At 40.2% G+C, this 20,662-nt stretch overlaps 1 protein-coding gene across 2 annotated transcripts in view; it reads right to left on the minus strand.

The window, feature by feature from the left end:
• Positions 1-19,522, minus strand: part of KANSL1 (KAT8 regulatory NSL complex subunit 1) — a 168,007-nt gene extending 148,485 nt beyond the window's left edge. For both annotated transcript variants that reach the window (XM_069541648.1, XM_069541646.1), the window contains exons 1-2: positions 19,442-19,522; positions 17,746-17,887 (exon numbers count right to left, since the gene is read on the minus strand). The gene's annotated coding sequence lies outside the window, so the exon portion shown is untranslated. The remainder of the gene's footprint in view (positions 1-17,745; positions 17,888-19,441) is intronic.
• Positions 19,523-20,662: the final 1,140 nt, after the last annotated feature.

The raw sequence follows: 20,662 nt of genomic DNA on the forward strand, positions 1-20,662 counted from the left end.
TACTGAGTGTCTACTGGATGCTAAACACTGTAATACCTCTGGAAAAAAATACAATGTCACCATCATAAGCTATGTGGTGGCCAAAAAAGAAAAACAACCCTTCTATTCATTGATATTTTAAATAGTTAATAATTCAAAGCAAAGAAGTAGTAAGAGATCAACAAAATTTTAGTGCTTTATGCTTTCCATTCAACTCTCTTCTGGCTCTTTTGGGAAGCTTGTACAGACTCATCCAAGAAGGCTAAAATTAGGTGTTCTTTATGGCATAACTAGAATGAGGTAACAAAACAAGTACTCCAAAACAAAACTAAGAGAAGAGGTTAAGGGAACCAAGTAGGAGACAAAGATTTAAAGTGACAGACTTGCAATCTCTACCCTAAATATCTCAAGACAGGAAAAAGGTCAATAAAAATGAAAAATTGTGATCTAGTCCAATTATAGTTAATTGTACATCTCCCTTTCATTCTCAAATATTGGGAATGCCCTATGGGAAGGCTTCTACGTATCTTGTAGTTGCCACAAATAACTCATCATTTCTTAAACATTAGTCAGTACTATTATCTTCATTTAGTAATGAGGGAATTAGAATTTACTGTTGCTAAATGAATGTGCAAAATTAAGCCAAAACTGGACTTGTCTGGTGGTCCAGTAGTTAAAAATTCACCTGCCAATGAAGAAGACACAGGTTTGATCCCTGGTCCAGGAAGATTCCACATGCTGTGAAGCAACTAAGCCCATGAGCCATGCTACCGAAGCCCTTGCTTCCCAGTGCTCATGTTACACAAGAGAAGCCACTCTCAATGAGAAGCCAGAGCATAGCACCTAGAGAGTTGTTAAGACTAGAGAAAGTCCTCCCACAGCAACAAAGACCCATGTGAAAGTCAAAGTGAAAGTCGCTCAGTCGTGTTCAACTCTTTGTGACTCCATGGACTATATATTCCACGGAATTTTCCAGGCCAGAATACTGGAGTGGGTACCCTTTCCCTTCTCCAGGGGATCATTCCAACCCAGGGATCAAATCCAGGTCTCCCACACTACAGGAGCATTTTTTACCAGCTAAGCCACAAGGGAAGCCCAAGAATACTGTAATGGGTAGCCTAACCCTTCCCCAGGGGATCTTCCCGACCCAGGAACTGAACCGGGGCCTCCTGCATTGCAGGTGGATTCTTCACCAATTAAGCTACCAGGGAGGCCCCAGCAAAGACCCAGCACAGTCAAAATTTTAAAAATAAATAATTTTTTTAATTAAGGCAAAATTATTTCAAGATAAAGTCAAAACACATCTCAACTAGTTTAATATGGCGGTTATTATTACCCTGACACCAAAACCAGACAAAGATATCATTAAAAAAAAAACTATAGACCAATATCGTTTATGGACATAGATATAAATAAAACTCCTCAACAAAACACTAGCAAATGAATCCAGCAACATATAAAAAGTATTGTACACCTTTGCTAAGTGTGATTAATTCTAGGAATTCAAGATTGGTTTACTATCTGAAAATGAATATACTACAAAATCCAACACTCTTTCATGATAAAAACACACAGGAATTGAAGGAAACTTTCTTAACCTGAAAAAGTTATCTATGAAAAACCCACAGCCAATATCATATTTAATGGAGAAAGACTGAATATTTTCTCCCTAAAGTCAGGAACAAAACAAGGAATATCCGTTCTCACCATTTCTATTCAATATTGTACTAGAAATTCTAGCCAGGGCAATTAGGCAAGAAAAAGAAATTAGAAACTTTCAGGTTACAAAGAAAGAAATAAAATACTTCTATCCATATATGACATAATCTTGTTTACAAAAAACCCCACAAATAAACTATTAGAGTTAAAAAACATATCCATCAATGTTACAGAATTCAAGATCACTATACAAATAAATATCAATTATATTTTGATACAATAGCAACAAACAATCTGAAATGAAATTAAGAAAACTCCATGTATAATAGCATCAAAAAATATTTAGAAATAAATTTAACAGAAAAAGTATAAAACTCAAAATCTGAAAACTATAAAAATTGTCTCAAGAAGTTAAGGAAGTACTAATTAAGTGGAAAGACATCCCATGTTCAGGGACCAGAAGATGTACCCTTGTTAAGATGACAATACTCCCTAAATTGATCTACAAATTCAATTCAATTCCAGAATATCTAAAACAATCTTGAAAAGGAAGAATAAAGTTGAAGGACTCACACTTCCTGATTTCAAAACCTAATTCAAAGCTATAGAAATCTAAACAGTGTGGTACTGGCATACGAACAGACATATAAATTAATGGAATGTAAACCAGAAATAAACCTTCACACTTACAGTCAACTGATTTTTGACATGGGTGACAAAGCAATTCATGAGAGGCAGGGGAGGTAGAAGTTGAGTTTGGAGAGTCTTCTTAACAAAAGGTCCTGGGGCAACTGGATATTCACATGCAGAAGTTGGATCCTTATTTCACATAATACACAAAAATTAACTCAAAATGAATCACAGACTTAAATGTAAGAGTTAAAACCATAAAAATCCCAGGAAAAAGAAAGAGTGAATTCTCATTCTCTTGAGTTACACAATGACTTTTAGACATGGCACCAAAAGCACAAATGACAATAAAAAATAGATGGACTGAACTTCCTCAAAATTGTAAAATTTTGTGCATTAAAGGATCCCATCAAGAAAGTGAAAACAAACCATAAATGAAAGAAAATATTTGAAATTCATATGTGACAAGGAACTTGTATCCAGAATATATAAAGAACTCCTAGAATTCAACAATAAAAGACAATCCAGTTTAAAAATGGCAAAGACTATAATAGAAACAGACATTTCTCCAAAGATACACAAATGGCTAATAAGCCATTTGTGAAAAGACCTTATCATCATTTGCTATCAAAACCACAATGAGATACCACTTCACACCCACTAGCATGACTATAATCAAAATGACAGACAATTACAAGTATTGAGAAAAATCTGGAGAAACCAGAGCCCTCAAACACTGCTGGTAGAAATGTAAAACGGTATAGCTGCTTTGGAAAATAATTTGGCTCTTCAAAAAGTTAAAGTTACCATATAACCTAGCAATTCTATTCCTAGGTATATTTCCAAGAGAACGGAAAAGAAGTGTCTAAACAAAAACTTGTACAAGAGGACCTCCCTGGTGGTCCAGTGGTTAAGAATTCACTTGCCAGTGCAGGAGATGCGGGTTCAATCCCTGGTCTAGGAAGATCCCACATGCTGTGGAGCAACTAAGCTGGTTGCTCCACATGCCACAGGGCAATCAGGTTCTGTGTGCTACAGCTGTTGAGCCTGCTCGCCACAACTACCGAAGCCTGCATACTCTAGAGCCCACAAGCCAAAACTACTGAAGCCCTCAAGCCCTAGGGCCAGTGCTCCACAAAAAGAGAAGCCAGCACAATGAGAAGCCCACATCCTACCCCTGGAGAATAGCCCCTGCTCACTGCAACTGGAAAGCAGCAACGAAGACGCAGCAACAAAGCAGCAGGGCACTCACAGCAACAAAGACCCATCACAGCCAAAAATAAACAAACATTTTTAAACTCATACAAGAATGGCTACAGCAGCATTATTAATAATAGCCTATTATTACGATGTAAACAATTGAAACGTCTATCACCTAATCACTGGATAAGCAAAATGGGGTATTATCCATATAATGGAATATTATTCAGCCATAAAAGGAATGAAGTGCTGATAGATAACATAAACGAACCTTAAAAACCTGCTAAGTGAAAGAAGCTAGTCACAAAAGAGCCCGTACTGTTTGATTCCATTTGTATGGTATGTCCAGCATAGGCAAATCATAGAGACAGAAAGCAGATTAGTGGCTGCCAGGGGCTAAGGGACAAAAGGAAACAGAGACTACTAAGAGATACAGGGTTTCTTTCGGGGTGTTCCAAAATTAGTTTGTGGTGATGGATGCACAACTCTGTGAGCACACTAAAAAAAATTATATATTTTTAAACAGGTACATTTTATGATATGTGAAATGAATAATCAGCAAAGCTGTTTAAAAAAAAAGATGAAGCCAAAATAACAATTTCTAAACAGTTTTGATGTGCACACACACACACAAAATATATATATATACATATGTTAAACTACTTGTAAAAACATCAGGAGAAGACGACAAGCCATAATTTTGCCATTTATTTCCCCTTGAGAGATTACCTCAGAGGACTAACATGCCTTCATGTTAGATCTGCAACCTTATTGCCAACAGTATATATAAGCAAAAGTTAGGCTCTCATCAAACTCAAGTTATTCTAAAATATTCTATGTAAGAGTGAAATGAGGAAGATACAACAGGTCATAGATAAAAATCAGTCATCTATAGGAATGATACAAACTAGGACATCAGTATGAAGAGTTTAAGAATACAAAATCCTATTCCTGGAAGGGTTATCTTCAGTGAGATAGGATTGGAATGTACTATTATTTCAAAAGCTTAAACAAAAGTAGCAGTATTATACTCTGCTCAAAGAATATTATAACAGATGGTTGGCGAGGCTTCTGTAAAAGGGTAGTTCAAAGAGAAAAATCTTGGCATTGTCATCCCCAGTTCTACCCAGAGTATAAAGTAAAACACAAATACAGGATCTGAGAGGAAGAGTATGTGCTGAACAGGAAAAAAAAATGCTGATTAGGCTACGCATTCCAAGCCAGATTGATCATTTTATTTTTGCCCCTATAAATCAATTTTTTTGTTTGTATATGGTCCAATATATTACAGATGTGATTAGAGGAGTCTATCCCCTAGCAATCAACAGACTTGTATAATTACCACTAGACTGGGATTCAACTTTTAGTTCTATCACCACATAGCTATGTAACTTTGGACAAGTGACTTCACTGCTCTCAGTTGCCTCATGTAGTAAACAAGAGAGGGGCTTCTCTGGCGGCTCAGTGGTTAAGAATCCGCTGCCAGTGCAGGAGATGTGGGTGTGATCCCTGATCCAGGAAGATCCCACATGCTGTGGAGCAACTAAGCCTGTGTGCCACAACTATTGAGCCTGTGCTCTAGAGCCTGGAGCATGACCACTGAGTCCACGTGCCACAACTACTGAGGCCTGTGCACTCTGAGCCTGTCCTCCCCAACAAAAGAAGTCACGGCAATGGGAAGACTGAGCACCGCAACCAGAGGAGCCTGTGCTCTCCACAACGAGAGAAAACCCATGCACAGCAACAAAGACCAAGTGCAGCTAAAAATAAGTAAATGCATAAAGCAAATGTTTAACGCAAAGCACAGAGATGGACTGTAAAAATACTTGACTGTAAGAAAGCAAAGAAGTCATATGTTCAACCAAAACGTTTAAATCCTTAAGTGGCATGGGGGGAAGAAGGGAGGGAGGTGGGGAGAGAGGAGAATAACTATGCTCAAAACAGACAACAAAAAATGAGGAAAAGCAACAAAATATCATAAACTGTAGCTGATCAGGAGCACTAAGGCCTATGTAGGCAAAAAAATTAAAATCTTGCAAGAAAATGCAAAGCCACAGAGCGGTGGTTTAAATATATAAAAAGCCAGATGCTGAATAAAGACTGATGGAACACTTGATAAATGGTATAAACAGTGACAACAGCAAGACAGCTGACAGACCTAACTGTAATTAGTTTCAACACCTACTGAGGAAGATATGAGGAAGAAATCTATTTCTAAATTACTCTTTATTTTTATTTATTTATTTGTGCCAGGCCTTAGCTGTGGCATGTGGGATCTAGTTCCCTGACCAGGAATCGAACCTGGTTCCCCTGTATTGGAAACATGGAGTCTTAGCCACTGGACCACCCGGGAAGTCCCTAAATTACTCTTTAAAGTCCAAAAATCACTTTCAAATGATGACTCAAATTCATCATTAAACGAACAAGATGCTTCCAAACTAATATATCAGATGTTAGGTAGTCACAGAACCCCAAAGTATTCTCTGCATTTTAGAAGTATTCTCTGAGGACTTCCCGGGAGGTCTAACAATTAAAACTGCCTTGCAGTCTTCCCTAGCGGTACAGTGAATTAGAATCCGCTTGTCCATGCAGGGGACATGGGTTTGATCCCTGGTCCGGGAAGATTCCACATGCCTGGGAGCAACTAAGCCCATACACCACATCTATGGAGCCTGGGTACTGCAACTACTGAAGCCCAAGCACTCTAGAGCCTGTGTTCTGCAACAAGAGAAGCCACTGCAGTGAAAAGCTGCAACAAAGAGTAGCCCCTACCTGCCACAACTAGAGAAAGCCCACACGCACAACAAAAAACCAGCACAACCAAAAATAAATTTTAAAACAATAAAAAAAAAAAGAAAGAAAAAAATCCACCTTGCAATGCAGGGGATGTGGGTTCAATCTCTTCCCTGGTTGGGGAACTAAGATCCCACACGCTATGGGGCAACTAAGCCTGCACGCCACGAAAACTGAGCCCGAGCTCCACAGTTAGAAAAGCCAAATAAATAAAGTATGTATAGATACACAGATATAGATAGATATAACTCCCATCTACTCAACAGAAGGGCTCTTGCTGTAAGCTTCAATTCGGTCAAACTGGCAAATCTCTACTAGAGGATGAGATCAGAAGACATATCAGCATAAATAACCTTCTGAGGAAAAGACAAAGATGGCTTCTGATAGATGAAATCACACCACACCAGTCAATCCAAATTCTCTGAGGAGAAAGTATTGAATATTATTTATTTAGGCTTTTACAAGTCTTGGTAAGATTCTAAATAAAAAGCTGTTTTTAAAAAGCCTGAGTGACCACACAGTCGAGAATATTTACCATAGAAGGGGCATGATTTATGAGACTGCCACACCACCTACTACACTAAGGAGGCCCGTCTAGATGGGGTGAGACACAGAAATTATGGGTGGATCGATGCTGAGGTACTTCCCCATATGAAGTACAAGCACTGATCTTAGGTAATGTTTTCAAAAGGCTATATTTAACATTTTCATAAATTATACGAAAGATACACAGAGAATTTCCCATTTTGCAGATGGAGTGATGAGCTTCCTGATAGTGAAATACTACAATAAATTGGAAAAATAAGGGAACTGAGAGATGGAAAGGATTTGTGTTATCAAATGAGAAACATTTGCAAAAACAAAGATTTATTTTTAGTTGAGAGAATACTCTGCAAGCATGAAAGCTGTCTAAATATCTATCTGCAGGGCTTTCCAGCAGAAGAGAAACTAGAGGTACTCCAGGCAGTTCCTGTGTAGACAGAATTAGGCCCAGAGCGGAAACTGCAGAGGGACACATTTCAGCTAACATAATGACAAGCTTTCTAAGCTCCAGACCAGAACCAACTGGAAGGGTGAGTCTTATTCTGAATTACCTCTAAGAGTCCTCTGAGATACAAGCAGCTAAAATACTACAGGCAGGAAAACGGCAGGTATTAATAGTGCAGCATGAAAAAGTGAAAAATAAAAGCATTTACAGGAAAAAAAAACTAAGTTGTACCTAAAGGATGCATGGCTTCCAGTCAAAAAAGAAATCTTAGAATAATTACAGAATGTTGCCTAAAGACAATGGGATTTCTGCATGCAAAGGGGGGTGGGACTGTAAATTCTATTGGCAACAAGGAAAAGACTGTGAACAGAACATATTTTCCTATCCTAATAAATCATAATTAAGCTATATCTGAAATGTAATTCTGATTGGTTACCATAAATCTAGAAAAACAAAGCAATGCTGACAAAGATCCAGAGAAGTGTACATAAATGGAATGACTAAGAGACTGAAAGAGATTTCACTGCAGATTACATTTTAAAATCAATCATCTTCAGCTGAAAAACATGAAATGAAAGCCAAGGGGCACTATGATCAAAAATCAAACAGTGTACCAATATTAAATACTAATTTATTCACCAAATCTTGGTACCATATACTAGGCTTTTAAACTGGAAACAGTAGATCATCTTTTTTTCCCCACAAAAGATGAAAAGAAAGTTATGGAATGCTTTATCACCAAGTGGTATTTAGGGATAAGAATATTCAAGAAGTATATAAGTTCAGGTATATTAAGTCCCTTCTGAGGTCCTACCAGATAGAAATGACATGTGAGGCCTTAAATTTCTGAGGTTAACATTTTCTTTTTATTTTAAACATTATGATGTTTCAAATGCACACAAAAATAGAGTAGTTTAATGAACTCCATATACCCATCACCCAATGAGGTTAACATCTTCTAAGATAACTGCCTCACCTCAAAACATCCCCTGGTGCCAACGAAGACATGACAATTGGCTGACAGCCCCTAAGAGACTCAGTAAGGCTTGCTGGTATAAGTCCTTTTATTCCTTTACCTATATGTGTACAGCTGACCCTGAACAACACAGGTTTGAACTGGTCCACTTACACTCGGATTTTTCCCAGTCAGTACTTACTACACAATGCTCAGCTGAATCCCTGGACGTAGAGCTGCAGACACAGAGGATCCACTCTAAAATTATACGTGTCCTTTTCTATTGCACGGAGGTCAGCACCCCTAACTCTGCACGGTTCCATGTGGGTAATATATGCATATACATTATCTTTTATATGTTTAGAATCTGCCTTATGTCTCTCTATATACTGAATTTTTCATTTATCATATACTCAACGTTCTTGCCTGGAAAATCCCATGGACAGACGTGTTTGGCAGGCTACAGTCCACGGGGGTTGCAGAAGAGTCGGACACGACTGAGCGACTGAGCACATACACAGCACACACAACATTCTAAGGTACTGAAAGTTCTTTTAAAACACTGCTTAATGGCTGTATAACAACTCACCCTTAAATAGGCCGTAATCTGCCCATTAATCTCACTGCTCATTCAAGTTTATCCCCTATTCTTACTTGTATAAATAATGCTACAATGAATATCTTCGTTCACAAATTTTTCTATCTCTATTTTTCCCCTCTTAACAGAAATTCCCAGAAGCAGAATTAGTGAATTAAAGGACAGTTTAAGGGTTTTTGATATGTATTGGCAAAATATCTCCCAGAAAACTTGGGCCCAAGGCACTTCCATTAGCAGTTTTAGAGACCACCGCCTTACTATTTGATAGGTTAAAAAAAGTAGTATATTATTTTAATCTGAATTCCCTTGATTATGCATCAGAATAAAAATGTTTCTTATATGCTTCTTGGTCATTTGTATTTCTTCTTTGTGAACTCTAATCATGATCTTTGTCAGAAAGGCTTTTTTACTTTCTTTGGGCCTTAATGAAACTGAAAACCAGCTTAGATGGAGCCACATATCCGTGGCTTCAGCTCCCTCTCCTGGCCAAAAAATTACAACCAGGATCCGGTTATTGTTATTCAGTCGACCATGTTCAACTGCGACCCCATGGATTGCAGCTTACCATGATCCGGACCTAGATTTAAATACCTGTGTGTATGTGCTCAGTCGCTAAGTCATGTCCAACTCTTCTTTGACTGCACGGACTGTAGCCCATCAGGTTCCTCTGTCTATTAAAAGCTTGCCATTTCCTAGGTTGTTGCTACAAACACAATTTATACAGGGTAATAAAAGATAAAACATTATGTGTCTAAACCCATACTTAACAGAGATGTGATGGAAAAGGAGAAAGGGAACACCTGATCACTTATATTTAATAATTAACGTCACCAAAAATGTTTAAATTATAATCAGATCACTGCCAAGTTACTTATTGGATGGAACATTACAACCCTAAAACTCATTTCTCTATACTTTATTTTCTTTTTAATGGCCACATTGCGTGGGCACTTAAGGGATCTTCATTCCCTGACCATGGATTGAACCTGGGGCCATAGCAGTGAAAGCATCAAGTCCTAACCCCTGGACTGCCAAAGAAGTCCCTATAACTTTATTCTAATAATGTAAAACATTCTAGTTGCCAGATGACACTGGGCTGTCAGCACAGTGGTTATCTTCTCTTTTTTAAAAGCAAAAATAAGAAAACAGAAACATCTATGTGCCCTTCATCATTTAATGAAAGATTAAAAAAAAAAACCCTCTTTGTAATCCTTATTCCAAAGCTACAAAACTGCTCACACTAAACAGACTGGGTCCTACAGTTCCAAAGGGTAAGGCCAGGATTCGCGAATGGATGCAGCTAACTCAGCTTCTCCACTGATAACCTCCAAGATGCAATTCACAGGTTGGGCAGTGCAGTGCTCAGACGATTCATTCATGCAACGCATATCTACTAAGTGCCATCACTTTGCCAGCAGTGACGATGACAGGACACAGCCCCTCCTCTCAGAGAACTGGGAAACTAGCTGTCTGGAGAAGGCAAAGCCTGGGTACCGTCTGTGTCAGTTACTGCTGTTACTACACCTCCCTGCTATTAAAGAATTAGGAAGAGTATGTTTCTAGAACAGGGTAGCACTTTAAAAGGTGGTCATTTTAAACAGTGGCAGCTGTTTGTGTGAAGATTTAGAGGCAAAAGAACAAGGTGTCCAGAAGGAATTGCAAGCAGCTGAGTGATACTGAGTGCAGAGCTCAGGAAGGAGTAGAGGAGACGACCTGGGCCAAGGGCCTGGGTGCTTGGTTTGAACTCCACCTCGAAAGCCAAGTAAGCAATGGGGAGGAGACACACGGTCCTATAAAGAGACCATTTAGCTCTGGGGAAAATCCACTTGCAAATCATAGGTATACGGATGTGAGACTCACACAGTGTGAGACATAAACTCACCTAAGTTTCCCTCAGGAACTACATAGGCTAAGAGGAGAGAAGGCCAAGACAAGGCAAACACTGACTGAAAGCGACAAACGTCTGCACAGAAACTGAGAAGAAACAGCCAGAGGCAACAGCGATGACAGAATGAGTCAGCACGCAGACCATTTGTACTTCACTGGGTCAGGCACTCACCTACATGCTTTTCATGTATTAATTCATTTCCTCTTCATGACAGTCCTGGAAGGTTAAGTGCCATCATTTTTACTATTTTCCCACTTTTCAGATGAGGTAGCTGAGGCACAGAGAGAGGCACAAAGTACATGCAGAGCTGAAATCTGAATCTAAAGGACTCACTCCAGAGACCATGTTCTGTATCACGGCTCTACAATGCCTTTCAAAAAACAAGCAGGAGGGACCACCACCACCATAGCCAGGGAGAACAATGGTCCATGGCATCAAAACCCACAAGGAGGCCTCAGAAAATCAGGACAGAAAGGGATGCCTCCGTAAGGGCAGGTGCAGCGGAGCACACCGGAAGAAGCTAGACAAACACTTCACTGGCAAAGGGACCAGCAACTGCAGTTGAAGAGCTCCGTGTTTGTAAAGAGCGAGAGACTTGAGTGTGTTTAGAAGCTGACGGACAAGAGCCAACAGGGGATGGGAGGGTAAAAATAGGTTGGGAAAAGGGACAAATGACAGACAGAGGTCTCTATGAGGAGGAAAAAATAGCTCGAGAGACCAGAGAGGTGGCCTAGTATGAGAAGAAACAAAGACAGGGGTAGGGTGGGCCCAAGAAGGGTCTCTTCCCCACAGGCTCTGTGGAAAAAGGTTTTCTCTGTAAGCAAGGGAGCTGCCTAACTTCTGAAGAACCCTCCACAATAAGATGCTTTTAGAATTGTAGCATTATATGCGTGGATTCTTTTACTCCTGTTTTCACTCTTATCCAACTGTCTCATTAAACTATGATCTAGGTGGCAAACAGGTCACAAGATGATTTCGAAGCAAGAAAAAAATCTAGCAAAAACTAAAATCACTAGATTGTTCAGAACCAAAATATAATTCTTTAAAAAGACAGTATTTTTCTATTTCTTCAAGTCAAGTATGTAAATATATTCTCTGAGCTTCCAGAACTTACGGTGGCTACCCCCTTTGTCCTCAATGCCCAGAGCTGCTCTCCTGCTCACGACTTTCTCTCCCCGGCTCTGCCTCGGCATGGTCAGCACCCTCTCTGGCCTAGTCAAATGGCCCTTCCTCCCCTAGTCCAAACAATTACCCAACACGTCCTCTCAGGACAGGTAGACAGGAGAAGGAATTGGGGAACTAGCCTCTGATGACAATTAACAGAGCAATTCCATAGCACGTATTTATCAAAAGTAGTCCCAGACCACCGTAAAAAGCTGAGGAAAGTAATGGACTCTTCCTCTCCATAAAATGCACACAAGCAAAATCACACAATTGCATTAGATGCTCAAAAAGCCGTCACTTTTCACGTATTTTATCCATAGAATACTTGGTTGGATAAATACTGGAGCAAGATGGCTCACTCTAGCCATCATCAAAGGTCTATTCACCTTCCCTGGCAAATAATTTATACAAGTTTAGTTTGCTGATATCCTAACCTCCCAGAGAAAGAAGGCATTAAAACAGAGGGGAGAGCTGCTGGAGGCTGGAGCAAGGCCAGTAACAGCCGGATACTAAGGTAGGCGATCAAGAAAGTAGATTAATCAGACAAAAGAGTATGAAGACTGGCCCAAGAGTATGAAATATATGCACACACTACTCCATGAATACAGTTTACCTTACGACCTGCAAAGACACATTATATCTCAGCACAGTACAGTTAGGATGTACATAGGGAAAATCTTCTGTAATTCTGAATTATTATTTAAAATAAAATTTTGTACAGGGTGCTTTCTCAAGGAGGCAGAAAAGCATGTAATATCTATTAGAAAAATTTTCAAAACTTTCACAGTATTAATATGAGTTTCATGAGAGGAAACCATCAAACAAAAGGGTGTAACTGGCCTGCAGAGAAAGATTTTGAAACAAAATAGTAGCCAGACCATCATGTGTCTATACGCTGTGTCACAAAGGTTGAACTTTACCCTCAAGACAAACAGGAGGGGAATGGAAGCAGAGGGCGGGCCATATCAACTGGGCCACAGGAGGAACTTCCTCAAGGTCCTGCTCTCGCTGGAATGACCCATACTGTCCATTCCCAAAAGAAGTCAAATGGTGGAGGATAACCATGCCTGTTTCTTCAAATATGGCATCTGATTGAATATAAAACGTCTCTCTATTCACACAGACAAGGAGGTGTTCATTTGAGACAGGTACCTGGGCCTAATTCTTACGTAGTAAGGAAATCCCAAGGTTTCATCAATTTTCACAAAGGATGAGACACGCAGAGCAGACTGTAATCTTGACCTTAATCTTTCAAATCGGAATTTTACTGATAGCTAAACAAAAAGAATATTACCACCTTCTAAAGTGTCAATTTTATATAAATCTAAAGTCTCAACAACAAAAATCTAGATATTAAAGACAAATAAGATAAACAAGGTCCTACTCTATAGCACAGGGAACTATATATCCAATACCCTGCAATAAATATTAATTGAAAAAAATCTGAAAGTGATTCAGTTATGTATCACTTTGCTATACACCAGAAACAACCTTGTAAATAATTATACTTCAATAAAAATAAATAAAAGGACAAATATATGAGACACCTAAAGAAACAATCTACTTCTTTAAATCATGTGACCAATTTGCACCCAAATTTTCATTTCCTATGTATAAGTACTGGAGGTCTGCTACCCTTGATGAATAACATTAATCTATGGGGCTGTCAAGGCTAAAGGATGCTGTTATGAGTTGAATGGTGTTCTCCAACCCTCAAGAAGATATTTTGGACTCCTAACTCTGCGTACCTCAGAATGTGACCACAGTTGGAGAAAGAGTCTTTACAGAGATAACCAAGTTAAAATGAGGTGATTAGAATGTGCCCTAATCCAATATGACTGCTGTCCTTTTAAAAAGGAGAATTTTTGAACAAAAGAGATACATACACAGAGAGAACTTAGTGCACAGAGAGAACTTAGTGCAAAGACTGGAGTTATGCGGCTAAAAGCCAAAGATGTACCAGATGCTAGAGTAAAGGCCTGGAAGACATCCTGCCCAAGGGCCCTCGGATGGAGAATGCCCCTGCCCTCAGACTTCTAGCCTGCAGAGCTCAGAGACAATACATGTCTGTTGTTTAAGCCACTTACTTCGTGCCACTTTGTTATGGCAGCCCTAGCAAACAGATGTCATGAAGAAAATTAGTAGCTCATGTTTACTGAGCACATACCAAGTGTTATTCTAAGCACTTCGCATCAACAAACTCATTTAGTTGTTACAAAATCCACCCCAGGATCTAGATACTATAATTATACCCTTTTCACAGATGAAGACACCAGGTCTCTAAGAGGATAAAAAACTTGCCCAGCAGCAGACAGAGCCCCCAGTATGACCACTAGCTGTAAGGAACTATGATTTATAGTCATTATTTTAATAGCAGCGGCAGTCACTAAGCCAAACACTATGTACTTCACAGATATAATATACACAACAATCGTCTGAAGTACATGTTCATTTTTGCTTCCAATACAAAGCAGAACCCTGAATCTCCAAGACATTTCCTTAAAATTTCTTAAAATCGCCCCACATCTCACAACCAAGAATGTGACAGTGAATCTAACTGCCAACTTGAGGAAATAAACAATGAAAATCCTTTTTTACTAACGCTTTAAGTGCAAGTGAAAATTTTTAATGTCTGACCTTGCAATTCAATACTAGAAATCTAAATCTATAAATTCAAAATCCTTCAAGATCCCAGCAGAAAACAGGCCCTAGATTACAGTATCCCTTGTCTACACATCCCTTCAACTGTTCAAGCGCTGTCTGCTCTCTCATCTGTGATCCCTTGACTTTTCTCTAACTTCCAGACACAGGAGAAGAAAAGATGTAAGGACTGAGATACTGCTTTTTAAGTTGTTTTTTTTTTTAATTTAATTAAATTTGTATTTAATTTTTAAATTTTGATACCAACATCAGAAAGTGTGAAAAAATAAAATACAGTGAGAAGTCTCCTTCCCGCTCTGTCCTCTACCTGCCCAGTGCCTAGACATCACAGGCAACCAAAGTCACCACTTTCTTGATTACTCTTCTAAAGTGATTTTTTTATGCATATACAACAAGCCAATATAAATTGTCTTTTCTTTTTTTTCAAAAAAAAAAAAACCACACAATACATATCACACACACTGCTCTGCATCTTGCTTTTAGCAACTGTGTAACTTGTAGATCTTTACATAGCCTTTTGAATCATTTTAATTGCATCCTTCTGTCAAGAATACTTTTCACTTGCATTCATTATAGTTCAGTCTAGTACACAAAGCACCAGCACACAAGGCTACCAGCAGTCCCTGAGAGGCACCTGAAATGACTGATGGTGGACCCATGACACACCAAAGGCCTTGTGTCTCTTCGCTCCATCTCATCTTCACTTTTTTGTCCAATCCTCCTCCTCCCTGCTCTTCCATTTCACCCATGCCCATGCCCTAACCCTGACAACTGGACCTGAAAACATCAAATATCACTGATACTGCTTAGTCATGGCTAGCACTGAAAAAGCTGCAGACCCCTGAGAGAATGAGAACAGGATAAATAATTTCCATGGGAACTAAGTAACAAGAGTGCCTTCAACTGATGAGTTTTTTTGGGAGTTAGATTTCCTTTATGTTATTTATGTTTCCTTTGGTGCTTTGGTTCTTAAAAAGGGAAAACATTAGCACTATTTTCTACCAGCCTGGGAACATAAATAAATACACACTGGGGTCTAACGTTTGAGAAATGCCTACAGAACTAGAGTTCATTTTGAAATAAAATAATCAGAAACAAAGTGTAAGAACTATAGAAAATTAGTATTTTGGCTCCAAAGTATACATACATTGTAATTAACCCATTTTTTACTTAAAAATAAGTAATTGCAACCTGAAAACACATCTCAGAAACATTTTAAAGCTATTCACAATGGAAAAAAAGAATAAAGTTCTCTCTCCCTTTTTTATTTTCCATCCTGCAAATTCAATGATATCCTGTTCTGCTCACCAAGAAAGTCCCTTTTTCCCCCTGCCCAGCTCAAATGCCACAGTTTTTAAGGTTTTTTTTAAGTCATAAAAGGAGGAGGAAAATGTTAACAAATAAAAAATTTGTACAGACTCAGAAGAGGTCTTCAACTGATCAAAGGATTAAATTAAGGCAGTCACATAACTACATTCTTAAGTAGTTAACAGGTGGTAACTCAGTCTGGAGTACTGACTTCACTGTCTATTCCTATCATGCCAGAGACCTTTGGTGCAACTTCAAGGATTACTGTAGAACTTACCCAAGTTCCGAGACTTAGAGGTAAAATGTCATATGTAAAAAAGCAGGCCTCTGTATATCTAATCCATTTTTAGAACCAAGATGACTATGAAATAAAAATCTAATATACTGATCCCCAGTTCCTCGGGTTTCTAGTTGTTCTTGAGTCGCTAAGTTGTGTCCAACTCTTTGCGACTTCAGGGACTATACATAGTCCACCAGGCTCCTCTTTTCATGGAATTTCCCAGTATTCTTATACTGGAGTGGGTTGCCATTTCCTTCTCCAGGAGATCTTCTTTACCCAGAGATGGAACCGGAGTATCCTGCCTTGGCAGGTGGATTCTTTACCACTGAGCTACTAGTGAAGCCCAGGGAACTAGTACCTGTTGATATCCCCTGGTCTGCTTCCTCAAGATAACAGAGGCCATCGGTTCCTGGCACTAAACACCCAATACCAAAGAGGAATATTCTTGTACAAGGTCCTCCAGTTCCTACGGGTTCAGGACTTCTGGCGGGGTTCCCCACGCAACGTCACTAACTCTACAGGGAGAATGGCTGGAAAAACAGTCCCTCTGACTTCCTTTACAGTAATATAGAACTCCTCAGCCAACAATAGCAGCTGGAACATAAATGAAGATGCGAACTCAGTCTACATTTACCTAAAAATTTCCCGCAATCCAAGTGTTTAGTTTACACAGACTGCATTAATACCTGACGTATTCACTGCATTAATTTGGAATTCCACAGGGCAGGTTAACAGACAAAAATCTAACTACATTAGTATTTAGCTCTGAAGGAAGTCACCTGTACCATCCAGTGAAGCTTGTGGTGGCTTCCATTACTCCTTACCCTTCCCCATCCTTCCTCCCTCCCATTTTCCTCCCTGCATGTATCTTAAGCTTTATCCTCTGTTTAGTCTTTCTTAATGGAGAGAGTTTCCTGGCCATTTAAGTACAAGAAACTGGAAGTAGCCAAGAGAAAGGAGAACAACCACATCATTGGGAGCTTTTTCATGCAAAGATCGTGTTCTCACACTGCCCCCAAAGAGGTTTATCTTGTGAGGTGAAATATGGCACAAAGTGCTACCTGTTGAGAAAAATAGTACAAATTTGCATGCAAAGGACTAGGGAATAGCAGGAAAACTCCCACAAAGCTACAGATATAAACAAACAGGTCTTAGAATGTTCTAAACATCAATCAAGTTTCAGAGTAAATAAATGGCTAGTGACACATCTTCTGAAACACATGAATCAGCTACAGATTTGCAAGAGTGGGACACACCCTAACACCTATGATGATACTAAAGGACCTGTTTGAAAGTGGACCCGGCTGTCTGAATTGCCAGCCCATCCTACTGAGACTGGAACAGAATTTTACAACGGTGTGGGGTTGTCATAATTTAAAGCTAAAAAATAAACACATCATTATCATGAAAGTTAATTTGAGAACTTCATTAATATTTTAACACCAATAATTAAGGACAGGAGCAATACAAAGGAGTAACCAATCAGTTCTAGGAGGCAAACACAAGGGAAAGAAATGTCAGGTAAGACGGTTGAAAAACTGCAAATTCAAAAACTAAAAAAATCTCAATTCTAAAAAATAATAATAATAAAACGAGACCTTTATAATTAAAAAAAAAAAAAAAAACCACACACACATCTTACCTTAAGAGGCATCCAAGTAGCATTCATAGTGTCAGCAGTAGTTCAGGCAATAATACTCAGAAACGAGCAAGAATAGAGTCTTAGTAATTCCCCAGCCACCAAGTATGAGAAGATAGGAAAATTTTTTGTTTCAAAAAGGTATCTGAAAAAGAGAGGACTTTCATTTAGACTAAAAATAATCCAAAAATAAGCATATAGTTTAAACAATCTGGACAGAGATTCAAAGTACTATTTGCCTCACCATTTTTAAAAAATGTAGAAAATAACTGTTCCTTTTGGAGAAGGACAAATGTGTGTGGTGTATGTTTCTCCACAGGTATGAAGAAATATATTTCTCCATAAAATTGGATTAAATGTGTAACACATATTTCAGATAATATAAAATTGCTTATTAGAATTATTTCTCAAATAGAAAAATGATTGTCCAGGGTTACTTCATAAACACTATTAAAAAGTGATTTTTTTATCTGATCACTAAAAAATGCCCTTGCCACATTTAGTTTTAATAAATTAAACCCTCTCTGATCATTTTGATTGTCCTAAATTTTCTTGAGTTTAAGCTGCAGAGCCCATTCTATGTGGAAAAATAATAGCCATTCTTGACTGAAGTGCTACAAATAAAAGACCCTTCTTTCCTAGAAATCTTTAATAACAGGCCAAACAATTTTGAGCCAAGTTTGTGTGGAGGTAGGAGGATGGATTAAATGACCTCTTGTAGGATTCGTGCTCTCGTCCTAGGCCTGAATGAAAATTCCAGCTTAACCAGTTACTGGTTCGCTTAAAATGGAGGCTTGCCCGATTAGGGACAAAATAACAGCACCCACCTCTGTAAAATAAATTTTTAAAAATTCAAAGCCTACAGTACCCTCATTTTTAAGAAAAATTAAAAATAAAAACCTCTGGAGTGGATTTGTTCTTGCTATGCGTTTGTCACTTCGGCGTCGAAGACTTGGCATCACTTTCCTTACGCTCGTCGAATTTTTTTTTTTTTTTGGTGGGGGGAGGGTTGGGGGGAGTTTGACTTCTGACCCAAGTCCGGGAAGGATTTAAGAGCCCCTCCATAATCCCCAACGCAAGAGCTAAGGGGCGAAGAGAAAGGGGAGAGCCCGAGTTCCCACCCCTCCCCCCACCCTAGACCCCAGTCCCAAACAGACCCCCCCTTCCCGCAGTGAGGCGACTCCTTCTGCCCCAAACCCATTGTTAGGGAGGGGGCGTAAGGGAGAGGGGGCTCAAGGCAGGGCGCCGGCGGCCGTTGCTCCGCTCGCTTCTGGAAGGGGGCGGCCCGCGGGATGCAGCTTCCCTTCCTCTCCGCGTCGGTCCGTCCCACCTCGGCTCGGCCTGGCGCCCCGGGCTGTGCTCGGCGCCCCCGGCCCCGGGCCCGGCCCAGCCCGCCCCCCGAGTACCAAGCCCCCGACCCCTCTGCCCGCAGCCCGAGGCCCAGGCCTGCGGGTGGGCGCGGGGCGGGGGTCCCTATGCCCCACACACGCGTCCCCGCTCCCCCAGCCCAGTCGCTTCCAGGGCCCTCGGCGGCGCCCGCTCCCCGGGCCCGTCGGCCCCCCGCCTCCCGGCCGGGCCACCCCCTCGGGCTCCCGCCGTTGGGGCCGCCTCCCCTTCCCCACCATCACCCCTACCGACTCGTGCCCCCACCCCCCGGGGCCCCAGTGCCAACGGCGGCTCCCCCGGCCCCCGGACCTACCTGCACAGCTCAACCAAGCCTAGAAGTGGGGGCGGGGAATCTTCCGCCCTCCTCTATCTCTCATTGGCCCTTCCGGGGGACATAGGTATCTCTATTGGCTGGCGGCGAATGTCCGTCAGAGTGGTGGGGCGGGACAGAAGGGGAGAGGGATGCTGGTGCCTTGGCGTCTCTGTCTCTGTGTATCTCGCTGTCTCTGTCTCGGAGCTTGGAAATGAGAGACATTTGGATGAGAGGACTGGAAATGGGCCTCAGGTGGCAGAAATAGAAACAGGGATCCTGGCAGAGCTTCCCGCAAGTCTGTCACTCCGAACCCACTACCTAAGTCCCCTTTAGATCCTCTTCCCCATCACCCCCAACCCCGGCCCCTCACCCTTGTAGGTTCTTCATCCAGGAAGCGTTGTGAAGAAAACTCGAGGCCGGAAGGCCACAGAGGGAGATTTTATATATGTATATAAAATACACACATACAAATACTTATATAGAAAGTCAACCAGATATAAGGTCACAAGGGCCTGGAGAGGAAAGGACACACATCTGAGATATAGCCAAAATAAAGAATAAAAAAATCACTCTAAGAGCTGGTAACGTGGTTTCCTTCTGGGAGGGGAGTTGAGGGGATCAGGTGTGAGGAAGACTTACATTTCACTATATATCCTTTTGTATCTTTTGATTTTAAAGATTTTGATTTTTTCCTTTTTTTTTTTAATTACGTGGCTTAATTTTAAAATAACTATAAGGTGGCAAAACCAGGGGGACAGTTAAAATGGTGGTCCGGACAAAGAGGGACAGCATGAAGACTTGGTGAGGAATTTTAGTTTTTAGTATGTTCATTTCCAGATAGCAGGGGTTAAACCAAGTAGAAGTGTTCAGGGAAAACTGCAGTTATGGAATTCAGGAGGGGGTGGATAATCTGGGGAGATGATAGAGTTCTTCACATAATATGGCAATCAGTGACATGCTAAAGGATGAACTCCCCATAGAAACATAAAAACACATCCACAGTAAAGTAAGGCGGGTGAACAGAAACAGAAAGATGGTTGGTGAGATAAGAAAAACAAATAGTGAAGAGGTATGAAAGTTAAGGGAGGAAGGGTCTCTGGAAAAATAAAACAATAAAACTATGAGAACCTCACAGATGGTACGACTCATTTCAGGGACCCTCTTTAGCTTTATGAAATAAGAATGAGAGCTTGCTATACACCTGAAACTAACAACATTGTA

The sequence above is a fragment of the Ovis canadensis genome, chromosome 11, assembly GCF_042477335.2.
Source record: "Ovis canadensis isolate MfBH-ARS-UI-01 breed Bighorn chromosome 11, ARS-UI_OviCan_v2, whole genome shotgun sequence".
Taxonomy (NCBI): Eukaryota; Metazoa; Chordata; class Mammalia; order Artiodactyla; family Bovidae; genus Ovis; species Ovis canadensis.